General features: G+C 41.6%; 1 pseudogene; it reads left to right on the plus strand.

The window, feature by feature from the left end:
- The first annotated feature begins 8,514 nt into the window (after positions 1-8,514).
- LOC138830048 (insulin-like growth factor-binding protein 3 pseudogene) lies at positions 8,515-9,449 on the plus strand (annotated as a pseudogene).
- Positions 9,450-13,641: the final 4,192 nt, after the last annotated feature.

Genomic DNA, 13,641 nt, shown 5'->3' on the forward strand with positions numbered 1-13,641 from the left:
CTCTAGTCTGCTTGTGGTGTTTGGTTTGCCTGTGGCTTGATTGGTTTCTTAAGTCAATTTGTTTGAGCAGGCAGAAAAATGCTCTGCTTTACCCAGGATTTTGTGATCCTCCTCCCAGGCTAGTTCAATTAGAGGGAGATCTGCTTTGAGTTTCACAAAATAGGGAGATGGCTGTTTCCTCTAGTTTGAAGATGCTCTGATGAGGCTAGGTTCTGGATAGAGTTGAGGCCTTTCAACAAATTGTAGCTTTTCCCTGAGGGGTAGCTCTGAGACACTCACAGAGCCCAGCCTGGAGCCATTCTCAGGGTTTCTGCTTACTGAATTTCACTTGATTGTCTAGGCTGCTGTAGAGAGGGGCAGCCTCTGGCTCTGTTTACCCAGTGAAGAAAGTCACTCCCCTCGGGGCAGAGCTTTTTCTGCCTGGGCTGGGTGACTTTTCCCAGAGAGGAGCTGAGCCTGGCAAGTCAGGTCAAGTGCCTGTGACCTCCTAAATGACTTTTGTTTTTTTTTTTCCAAGGCCTGAGTTGGAGCTAGCTTCTCAGCTGGGCCTTTTCAATATCAAATATAGAGATCTCCGGGGGTGAGGGCGGGAGGGGTGGCCTTCCCTCCTCTGCTCCCTGAGAAGGAGTGAGTATGTCAGGATTCTACTCACGCTGAAGTCTTGGTTCCTTGGTTGTCTCTGGTCTGTGATCTGCAGGATGAAGATATTTGCTACTTGTCAGTTCTTTCTGGTTTTAAGTAGAATCCGGTCACCTGCTGTGTCTGGCACCATTGTCCCAGACTCTGTGTTGTTCGCTTGGCGGCTAGGCTGCTGCTGTTACCACCGCCACCGCAGCTGCAGCTAATGGCAAGAGCTCAGATCTGTCTCCTTGCCTAGATTTTCTCTCTCTGGCCAAAATCTCTGTACTGTGATGGCACACTTGGTAATTCTCTGGCCTAGGACTCTTCACTGGAACACTACAACTATTTTCTATGTGACAGCTTTTTTAGCCTCTAGCTTCTTCTCCTCCATCCTCCCCTAAAGTAATTTGTTGTTGCTTTTTTAAAAAACTGGTGCCAGTGGCTCATGCCTGTAATCATAACAACTCAGGTGGCTGAGATCTGATAATCGAGGATTAATAACAGCCAGGGTAAGAAGGTCTGTGAGACTATTATCTCATTAACCAGTTACCAAGAACCTAAAAGGGGCATTGGGGGCCAAACTAGTAGAGTGATAGCCTTGAGCACAAGAGAACAGGGGTTTCAACCAGGCCCTCAGTTCAAGCTTCACATATTAAAAAAAGTTAAAAAGAATTTGCCATCATTTGTAATCTCAGCATCCTCAACTAGTGGTTTATTTATAGCCAATTTGTATCTCAGTTTGCACGTATTTGGGTAGGGGAACTAAACTTATATAACAGTTAAAAGGAAAAAAAATGAACACAAGGGTACAGGTGTCTCAGGCATGTAATCTTACCTTCTCAGGAGGCTGAGAAATGAGGATGGTGGTTTAAAGCCAGCCCTGGGCAGAAACGTTCCCATGAGACTGCTATTTCCAATTAACCACTAAAAAACAAGAAATGGAACTGTGGTTTAAACTTGTATGGTAGAGTGCTAACCTTGAGCAAAGAAGCTCTGGGACAGCACCCATGCCCTGTTTTAAAGCCCCATGTCTGAAGGAAAAAAAAAAAGATTTCAGGGCTGGGAAGGTGGCTAAGTGGTAGAGTGCTTGCCATGCAGGTATGAGCCTTTGGTTCAATTTCTTAGTACCACATAAGCAGAAAAGCCAGAAGTTGCATTGTGGTACAACTGGTAGGGTGATATCCTTGAGGTGAAGAGCTAAGGGACAGGGCCCAAGCCAAGAATTCAGGACCCATGATGGACAAAAAACAAACAAAAAAAGAGTTCAAACAATTAAATGATGTGCACAATAGACTATACACTAAAGATGAAAGATTAAATTAATAATTAAAATGATCAACATTGTTTCAATTTTGTAGGTGGTGAATGTAGCAGAAAAAGTGATAAGAAATAATGATTCATTTCTAACAACTCTTCCATTTGTTAAACTCATTTACTATTTTAAACTAAAGAAGCACTTAAGCGCCGGGTGCTGGTGGCTCACGCCTGTAATCCTAGCTACTCAGGAGGCTGAGATCTGAGGATCGCGGTTCAAAGCCAGCCCGGGCCGGAGAGACCGTGACACTCCTATCTCCAATAAACCACCAGAAAACCGGAAGTGGCGCTGTAGATCAAGTGGTAGAGCGCTTGCCTTGAGCTGAAGAGCTGAGGGACAGCGCCCAGGCCCAGAGTTCAAGCCCCACGACCGACAAAAAAAAAATAAAAATAAAACATAAAAAAAAATAAAGAAGCACTTAAGTATCACTTTATTGAAAAACAAAATTGAACATGTGCTTTAGCCTGAATTCCACATTTTATAATTTGCCTTTTAGTAAACAATCAGTATCTTTTCTTATAAAATACATGTGATACCTTTATTTAATACTTCACATCTTTCCAGTATTTGGTTATAACAAAACCCCTCCCATCTTTCTTTTCTTCCTTCCACTCCTTCATATCCTTTCCTCCTTTCAATCCTAGCAATTAAACTCAGGGCTTCATGCATTTTATGTAGATGCTCTACAAAGTGAGCCATACACCTGTTCTTTTCGCTTTAGTCACTTTTTTTTTTGTTGGTCATGTGGCTTGAACTCTGCGCCTGGACACTGTTCCTGCACTCTTCAGCTCAAGGCGAGTGCTCTACTGTTTGAGCCACAGTGCCACTTCTGGTTTTCTAGTGGTTTATTGAGATAGGAGTCTCACACACTTTCCTGCCTAAATTGGCTTTTAACTGGGATCTTCAGATCTCAGCCTCCTGAGCAGCTAAGATTACAGGCATGAGCCACCTGCGCTTAGCGCTGCTTTAGCCATTTTTATGACAGGGTTTTCTGTTTATGACCAGGCTAGCATGGATCACAATCCCTCGATGACAGGGAGGGTTGTGTGTAACAAGTCAGATACAGTGAGGAAACAACTTTCTCTGTCCATCACATGGAGAATTTTCGAGGACTGTATTAGAAATGTCGAGGAGTGGTTTGTGATGAGCATTCTGCTTCCAGGAGTCTCTTCCCACTTCCCAACATTCTAGTCCTGCCAGAAAGGTTCTATGGTAGAAGGCTCAGGATGGAGAAGGCAGACTCTCATTTTCCTTGTCACCAATCTGCCCACAGCAGTGATTGTTCCATCTTAACTATTTGGATGGACTTCTACCCTGATGATTTTTATGAGCACAAGAAACTTGACATCCTGAAAACACTTACATAGTATGACAAACTCAACACGCCCTCTTCAAACTTGCTGTTCTGCTTCCATATTCTTCTGGACCAGCTGGAGCAACGAATGACCCATGAGACCAAGAAAAAGAGTAAGTAGTACTTGTTTAGATGCCTTAGAGCTTGTGAGTAGGGATGGAACCTAGATCTCAAGGGATGGGCCTGCTTGGCCAATAGCCCTTTGTACTATCCAGCTTGACAAAATGTCATTTTATGGATGTTCTATGCCGGGTAATGTCTGTGCCCTTTTTAAAAGAACTTGGACATAACCACTCATTAGAAACACTCTACCTTCTCATCAGTGTTCAGTCCAAACTCAAGTTCTACAGCTTCCCCTATTACATCCTCATAGAAGTTTATTCACACTTTAACTTCTAGAGTCTACTCTAAGACTCTTGTACCTATTTCCATTCTTATGTTTGTGTCACTGTAGAGAACTTCCTGCTGAACTCCAGATAAAGAACCCATCAGAGATGTGTCCTATGGTGAGTGATGGAGATTGGAAGCTAACACTGGACTCCAGAAACCATGTGAACATAGAGGCTTTTTTCAATGTATAGAAAGGACCAAGTAGGTTTTGAGTCCTGTAGACATCCCACTAGTTCTGAACTCCACATGTGATGTATGTGAACCTGCACATACCACCAAGGAAGAAGATGATCCAGAATGTCTTCTATTGATGTTCACAATTCACATAGATCACATCCAAACCATTAAAAAAGTATTGGTCTTGGAGTGCAGGATAAATATGTGCTAATGGAAAATGACCCCAGTCTACGTTCAGAAAAACCAATAAGTTAGGTCCAAAGTCTAGATTCAGTTGAGGAAAGGGAATCTGTCCTCACAGAATATCCAGACCAATTTGTCCTGCTGCTGGGGATCCAATTTCCCATTGAGAAATAAGATCTGTCCCTCCCTAGATTCAGGAAGAAAATAGTGCCTTTAATAAGGAAGTAGATCCTTTTGAGGACTCTGAGGCAGAATTTGTGTCTGAAGGCAATTAGAAGACAATCCATATTTAGAGATTGCTTTTCCCCCCTTCTTTAGAAAATCTTTATATTTATTTTTGGTCCTGGTTGTTGTAAAATGATCAGTCTAGTTATTTTTCTAACGTTATTAAAATGTCAGTGTTTATGTTATGTTATACAATTCATGAATCTTAAATGTGTTTTTTTTTCAACCTACAATATAAAGCACCATGCACATGTGTTCTGTGTGTGGGAAAACACAGAGTGACAGGGGGGCTGAACAAGAGAGCCTACTGGACATAAAGGGAACGGTTAAATGCACAGGAAGTTGCGAGGAAGCCAGGCCATGCCTTCATGGGGTGATAAGGTGGCTACAAAAGCTCTAGGACATACCAGATCAGATGACTTAGAAAGCTGTTCTGTCAATTGGGACAAACGCTACAATACTTATAGTGGTATGTGGGACTTTCTTCCAACAGTGAGTTCAAATCTGTATATATATTCACTGTGCTTTGGGAAATATTGAAGAAAAATTTAGCTCCATTAACATAAAAATTCTACTTAGGGCTGAATACATTTGACAAAATACATAGGAAATATCGACACTGGAAATTATAAGCCATCATCAATAGAAGAAAGAAGGCTTATATAGATGGACAAACACAAAATCAGGAAGCAATTAAATCAGTTATATGGAAATACATGTTATATTCATTACATTTTATATAGTATAATATATGATATATAAGATCGAATATGATTTTTCATACTACAAGGGCTTTTAACATTTTTAATCTTAAGTATTTTTTTCACATAATATTAGTGTAAAACATTATTGGGGAACGTGGTAATAAAACTTTGATTATAATTATATGAATATATATTTTTGTGTTTCTAGATATAACATTGATTATAAATAGATGAATAAATGTAAACATATATTTGTATATCTGCCTATGAGGTGAATATAATGAAACAGGCTACACAATGTATAAAAAGGCAGTTATGAGTTAGTATATGAGACTCAGGCCTGTAATCCTAGTTATGTGAGAAGCTGGGTTCTGAGTTTTAGTTTCTCTTACCCCCATGCCATTAGATTTTCAGAGGAGACCTGGTCCCTCGAGTGTAGCCAAGCAACACATATGTAGTAGGATCACACTCAGTGACCCCAGAGGAAAGTCAGTAGAAATCAGGACAAGCTTATTATGTTAGGACAGTCTACTCAGTTCCTGTGCCAAGATGGGCATCTGTAGAACATCAGATGGAAAGTTGGCATTCCCTCCCAAAATGTTTTTCACTATCCTGAATTAAACTTTATTTCCCTTCCCAACCTGCAAACAAATAGAATTATGCCAAGGGCTAAAGAGAGATGGACAAAGACTTACAAATACATAAAATTATATACTTTTTTTTTTGGGGGGGGGTTCCGGTTGTCAGCTTGAACTATGGGCCTGGGCGCTATCTCTCAGCTCTTCAGCTCAAGGCTAGTGCTCTACCACTTGAGCCACAGCGCCACTTCTGGCTTATTTTCTTTTTGCTTATGTGGTGCTGAGGAATCGAACCCAGGGCCTCATGCATGCAAGGCAAGCACTCTACCACTGAGCCACCTTCCCAGCCCCCAAATTATATACTTTGTTTCAGTAATTCAATGACAAATCATCAAAGGCATATCTTGAATTTTTCTTTTTTTTTTAATGGAAATGGGAATATACACTGAGTGCATCAGGGAGTAGGTGATAGTTTGGATGCTGAGTTGTGGAATACACTCCTGGGCATGGGTGTCACTTGCCTCTGAGAACTTGTGTGAGGATGCGTCTCCACACACAGCTTCACAAAACAATGCCCATAACTTGTATGATGTCATAGCCATCTTTCCATAGCAGCAAATAGGTGTCAGGCACTGATCCTTCTCTGAGGTGGACTAAGCAACACAGAAAGGCACAAAGAACTAGAGGAAATGACTGCTAGACACCAGACACCAGCTTCAAGAGCTGTCCTGACCAGAAGCTAGGATAAATTGAGCTGGAGAAGGCTGATCCCCAGACAAGGCTCCTGAGCACTAAGGACCAGGCACTATTATAGGTGTTGGAGAAACAATTGAATGTGGTTCTCTCCTCATAAATTTCATGCTCAAAAGAAAACCAGAAATCATAATGATAATTTCTATAAATCAGAGACATGACATTGGTAGTTTGGTGGCAACAACTTCAAAGTGGGTATGTGAGGACATATCCCTGAGGAGGAGATAGTTAATCTGACAGCCATCATCCGTGCAACTAACTAGAAGCAGATACTCCAGGCAGTAGGAACAGCAAGTACATCCCTCAGTGATGGGAAAGGACATAACTTGCTTCAGAAAAGGAAAACATCACTGATGTGCTTGCTTGTGAAGTAAGAAAAAAAGGCACAACAAAGGAAAAAAGTCAGACATGAAGATCGGAATAAATTATATAGATACTGGATGCTGCTGGTTACAAGAAAAAAAAATCTGTTATTCTAAATCTGACATGACCCACTGGAACCAAAGTGCTCAAATAGTAGCTAGACACATCTGATTCACCTAGAGAATACTTTTAACATGTGATTCTAGCCAGGCTCTGGTGGCTCACAACTGGAATGCAAGCTACTCGGGAGGCTGATATCTGAGGATCAGGTTTGAAGCAAGCCCAAAGAGGAAATTTGGAAAGACTAATCTCCAATTAACCACCAAAATTATGGACATGAAGCTGTGGTTCAACTGCTAGAGCACTAGCCTTGAGAAAAAATTAAGGGACAAAACCCAGGCTTTAGGTCCAAATCCCTGGACTTCAGAAATCAAAGAAGTCAACAAATAAAATTTGGTGCTCAGTCGATCATCACTTAGCATTCTACTTCAATGTATTTGGTATGAGCCTAGGAAGTTACATCCTTAGCAAATGCTCTCCCCTCATATTCTGCTTCATTACCAGTATTCAAATCCCTGGTATTACCAAAGTCTCCTCCCAGTTAGCATAGCAGTCTACCACTGGGAATTAATAGATATATTTTTATTAATCATAATCTATCCAGACACATCAAATGAGTAATAGCCACATTCCATTATTCTGAATGTTTTTGCTCCCCCTTTGAGTTAATAAGCCTTACCATTAAAAACTATAGAATACTTATTAAATTAAATCAACAGTCATCATTCTCCCACCCAATCTTATAACCTAAGTTATGTGGGGTTTTTTTGTTTCTTTGATGTTGGTGCCCTGTATCTTGTCTATACATTTCTCTAGCTTTGGGAGGTGAAGGGAAAAAAACCAAATGCTTAACTAGGGATACAGTTTGACCCATTTTAACAATGAGATCAAGACACTATGTTCAAAAACGAACTGTACAATTTAGGCAGGGAGTGTGAGGGGGGATGGAGAGGAGTAGTTGTGGAGGTGGAAGGGTAGGGATGGTAGGGAAAAAACAAAGGAGAAGGTAACAATGCTTGAGAGGAAATGAACTCATTACCTACCTTATGTAAATGTAACCCCTTTGTACATTATTTTTACAATAAAAAACATATTAAAAAAGATGAAAAGAACCAGAAATAAAACTACATACTTACAATCATCTGATATTCGGCAAAAGAGCGAAAGATGTAATGTGAAAAAAAAAAAAAAAACATAGCCTTGCCGGATGCCCTTGGCTCATGCCTTTAATCCTAGCTACTCAGAGGCTGAGATCTGAGGATGGTTGTTGAAAGCCAGCAGGGCCAGGGAAGTCAGTGAGACTCTTAGCTCCAATAAACCACAAGAAAATGGGAAGTGGAACTGTGGTTTAAGAACTAGCCTGAAGATGAAATGCTGAGGCCCAGAGTTCAAGCCCCACGACCGACACACACACACACACACACTGACACACACATACACACACACACACACACACACACACACACACACACACACACACACACACACACACCACACTTACACACGCATCATAGCTTCTTCAACTATTGGTGTTGGGAAAACTGGACATTCATAGGCAGAAAACTAGAAGTGGATCTCTGCTTCCACTAACATCAAGTCAAAATGGATTAACTACATTAAAATCAGCCAAACTACTATAAGACAGAATAAGGGTGACATTAGAACTTATAGGTACTGAGGTGCGAGCTGGGCAGCTGCACGCCTAGCAGTTGCACTCCAGATCCCGCAATCTCGCACTGCGTGCCTCGACCTGATAACCGCTTACTCCAGTTGGCCCCTGCAACAGGCTCCATGCATTGGGCGCACCCCGCGCTCTGGGCAGCTCTGCTCACCGCACTGGCCCTGCTCCATGGGCCGCCTGTGAAATGGCCCCTTAGTGCGCTGAGAGCCCTGTGATGCGAACTCCCTGGCCCAGTGCATGCCTCCGCCTGCCACACCCACGTGTGCAGAGCTGGTGCGCGAGCCAGGCTGTGGCTGCTGCTTGAACTGAGCGCTGCGCGAGGGCCAGCTATGTCATGTCTACTCCGAATGCTGCAACTTGGGGCTCAGCTGCCAGCTGCCACGGGCCGAGCCACGCCTCCTGCAGGCGCTGCTGGACGGCCGGGGGTTCTGCGCCAATGCCAGCGTCCCCTGGCCGCCTGAGCACCAACCTGCTGCCTGTGCCCTCTGCCTCAGGAAATGCTAGTGAGTCGGAGGAGGACCGAGGCACGGGGAGCATGGAGAGCCATGCCCCGCCCAGCACACATAGGGTGTCTGACTCCAAGTATCATTCCATTCATTCATATCTAGACACCATCAAGAAAGGTCACGTGAAGGACAGCCAGCGCTACAAAGTCGACTATGAGTCCCAGAACACGGACACCCAGAACTTCTCCTCAGAGTCCAAACGGGAGACAGAATATGGTCCCTGCCTTAGAGAGATGGAAGATACCCTGAATCACCTGAAGTTCCTCAATGTGCTGAGTCCTAGGGGTGTGCACATCCCCAACTGCGACAAGAAAGGACTTTATAAGAAGAAGCATTGTTGCCCCTCCAAAGGCAGAAAGCGGGGCTTCTGCTGGTGCGTGGACAAGTATGGTCAGCCCCTCCCAGGCTGGGACAGCAAGGGCATGCACGACATGCACTGCTTCGGCATGCAGAGCCAGTAAACCCCACTGCATCAGTTAAATTGGAGCTCCAATACGCTTTACTTTGCACAAAACACTGCCACGGACAGAAAAACACCTGGCTACAGCTTCAACTTATATTTCTTTTTGTGATGAACTGGTTTTTTGTGTGTGTTTTTTTTTTAAAGAAAACCAAAGTTTAGACAGATTTTTGAAATGTCTATTGTTCCTTTAAATGGTAAACTTGAGCATCTTTTCAGTTTTCAATAGTCAGAAAAGAAAATTAATTTCTCTGTTTCTTTCTGTAAAAATAACTGATACTCCTGCCCAAAGCAGCGGACTTGATCCCCTTCTAGAATCCTCTCCACATCTGCCCACTGGAACACCTGACCTTCTGCCCCCCTCACTTCAGTGGCTATTGTAGAAGACACCTCCTCGTTGCCCTCCACCCTGCTCAGGCCTCATGGAGAACAGGAAAGTCAGAAACTCCAGTCACCTGGCCATCTCTACCATACACGAGACCCCTGGCCATCCTGGTCCTAACTTTGATTCCAAGGCTTGGAACCCTGGACGACAAAGCTTCTTCATTTTCTGCAAGTGACCTGATCTGCTTGGAAAATACTAGAGAGATTGAGGTGGAATCTTAACTGACCAAGAAAGTTCTATAAAACTGACCAAAAAGTTCTAGCACATTCTGGGAAACTTGTAAATGCAGATCTTTCTGACCTCCCTCCATCAGGCAGCTTTTCAAGGATGGAGCCCAGTGGAAGGCCGAGGGTTGCCTTGGCTGTGGTCCAGCAAGGCATGGGGAAGGCTGGGAATGTACCCACACCTCACAGGCCTCACCAGTGATGGAGTAATCACTCTGGAGACAACAATAACAACAAAATGTTTTCTAAATTAACTCATAGTTTGGGGTTGAGGATACTAAGCTATTTAAAGGCAAAAGTTTATTTTCACCCCTCATCTTTATTCTTGACCTAACAAAACAATGGTGTTTAATGTTATCTAAACAGGAAAGATGAACAGCTTGTTGAGAGAGCCTCATAGGGACACTGGGAACACATAGAGAATAACTTGTGTTCGTTGAACTTGGAGTCCAACTTATACTTTATAATTCACACATATATGCAGAGAGAGAGATATGTTCTCAATGGTTAACATTGTATACAGCATAGCCCCATTATAACAAGATCCATACTAGATAATCCTAGATAGTGTTATAGATACTAGAAGGTGTAACTATGGCCGTGACACGGAGAGGACACTCAGTCCAGGCTGGGCTTTTCTATCCCCAAGGCCAAACCCATGGCAGTGTTTGGGGTGTGGCGATTGTCCTGCCCTACACTGCTCTCCTTAAGAACAAAAACAGGTCTCAAGACAGTCTGCCTACCTATTACAAGCTTTCCTTTATTTTTTAAATTTTTTTTGGTGGGGAAAGTATTTTTGAAAAGTTTTGTCTTGCGATGTATTTATAAAAGCAAATAATGTTTTTACCATTAATACAATAATTTAAAAAAAAGAACTTATAGGTACTGGCAGGAACTTCCTGAATAGAATCCCAGGGGCACAACAGATAGGAAAGAGATACAACAAATGGGACTACATCAAAGGAAAAAACCTACACAGGCTAGGGAAATAGGCAGTAAACTAAAAAGACAGCCAACAAATTGGGAAAGATTTTTACCTGCAATACATCAGACAAAGGGCTAATTTTCAATGTATACATGGATCTCAGGAAACTACCCCTCCCAAAACTAATAAACCAACCACCAAATGGGCAGAGGATCTAAGGAGAGACTTCTCAGAAGAAGAGGGAAAAATGGCAAAGAAACATATCAGAAAAGGTTCATCATCCCTGGCCATGAAGAAAATATAAATCAAAGTAATCCTGAGATACCATCTTACCCAAATATCTTGAATTCAGGCAACAAATGTTGGTGGGGAAGTGGAGAAACTGGAAAATGGCAAGGACATTTGCACAACCATGTTCCTTGCTGCTCAATTCACAGTGACAAGAAATGTACACAACGCAGATGCCCCACAATAAATGAATGGAACCAATAATTATGCTATCTATATACAATGAAATTTTACAGAGCCATTAGAAAGGATTAAATAATGTCATTTGCAGGGAAATGGATGACACTAGAATAAATCATGTTAAGAAAGTTAAGCCAACATCAAATTGACAAATGGTACATGTTCCCCTGATATGTGGAAGAAAGGTTTAAAACACAATGGGATTTGACATACTGTGCAGGACTCTAGGCATCATATACAGTAAGAACAGAAGAGGAAGCCTTTGGAGAAAATAACCAAGTTGTAATACCCAAGCACCATTTCTATATAATACTATATATATATATATATATATATATATATATATATATATATATACTGAATTGAATTGCAATGATAAGGAAACAAAGGATCTTTTCTTAACTTGTCTTTTCATTTTCTGATGAGTCTGTATTCTTCACCTAATATACACGGAAGATGGGGGAAGGGCACAGAATTAGTGGGAACTGGGTGGAAAATTGCAGCAGCAGAGCCCTCTGGCTGTACTGGACATTGATGAAAGTGAACCATGCAAGTCGAGGGTCAAGATGGGAGGGAGGGTATGGAAGAGAATGGGGGAACAGATAAGATTATGTAAAAGGAAGGAAATGTACTAATTACCTGACATACAGAAAGGTAACCCTGCTCTATATCACAGCTAAAACAATTTTTTTTAAAGAAGAGAGTTCCCAAATGAGAACATATGAGAATAGGAAAATACAGAGCAGATAATTCATTTTTATGTCCTTGGTACCTGACAGTTTCAATCAGTAGCTATTGTCCTACCCACTGAGTCATACCTCTAAACCCAAATGTCCTTACAATATTCAAATTTTTCATTCATTTCTTCATATTTTCTATTTACTTTTTGTGGTGTGTTTGTGTTTGTGTTTGTGTGTGTGTGTGTGTGTGTGTGTGTGTGTGTGTGTGTGTGTGTGTGAGTGTGTGTGTATAAGAAATGGAGTTTGATCGCAGGATCTAGGTGCTATCCCTGAGTTTCTTTTTTGCTCAAGAGTACACTCTACCACTTGAGCCAAAGCTTCACATCTGGTTTTCTTGAACAGTTTATGGGAGATAATGGATTCATAGAGACATTTTTGCACCTCTAGATTCAAATCATCATCTTCAGATCTTAACCTCTGCAGTAGGTAGTATTATAGGCATGAGTCAAGGCTTATGGCTTATGAATTGTTGTCCCTTTTTAAAAAAGCTGGTGCCAGTGGCTCATGCCTGTAATCGTAGCACCACAGGAGGCTGAGATCTGATAACTGAGGTTTAAATACAACCTGGGTAAGAAAGTCTGTGAGAGTATTATCTCATAAACTGGTTAGCAAGAAACCAGAAGGGGCACTGGCTCAAAATGGTAGAGTGATAGCCTTGAGCACAAAAGAACAGGGACTGCCGCCAGGCCCTGAGTTCAAGCCACACATATAAAAAATGTAAAAAAAAAATTGCAATCACTTGTAATCTCAACATCCTCAATTGGTGGTTCATTTAAAATTAATTTGCATCTCACTTTGTACGTACTTGAGAGGGAACTAAACATTTTTCAAAAAATGAGCAGCTGGGTTCAGTTGGCTCATGCCTGTAATCCTACCTTTTCAAGAGGCTGAGAAATGAATATGGTGGCTTAAAGACAGCCTGGGCAGAGAAGTTCCCATGAGACTGCTATTTCCAATTATCCACTACAAAACAAGAAATGGCACTGTGGTTTAAACTGGTATGGTAGAGCAAAAGAATTCTGGGACAATACTCATGGCCTGTGTTCAAGTCCCATGTCTGAAGGAAAAATAGAAATCAAGGCTGGGAATTTGGCTCAGTGCTAGAGTGCTTGCCTTGCATGTTGAAACTTTGGGTTCAATTCCTCAATACCACATAAGCAGAAAAAGCCAGAAGTGACATTGTTGCTCAAGTGGTAGAGTGCTAGCCTTAAGGTAAAGAGCTAAGGGACAGTGCCCAGGCCAGGGTCCAAGATCCATGGTGGATAAAAAAAAAACAAACAAAGATAGTTCAAACATTTAAATGATGTGCGCGATAGACTATACACTAAAGATGAAAGATTAAATTAATGAATTAATAATTAAAATGATCAACATTATTTCGATTTTGTAAGTGGTGAATATAGCAGAAAAAGTGATAAGAAATAATGATTCATTTCTAACCACTCATATTGTTTTAAACTCATTTACTACTTTAAAACTAAAGGGGCACATTAGTATCATTTTACAGAAAAACAAAAGTTGTACATGTA

Source organism: Dipodomys merriami, unplaced genomic scaffold, assembly GCF_024711535.1.
Source record: "Dipodomys merriami isolate MVZ:Mamm:240054 unplaced genomic scaffold, mDipMer1.0.p SCAF_181, whole genome shotgun sequence".
NCBI classification, from domain to species: Eukaryota; Metazoa; Chordata; class Mammalia; order Rodentia; family Heteromyidae; genus Dipodomys; species Dipodomys merriami.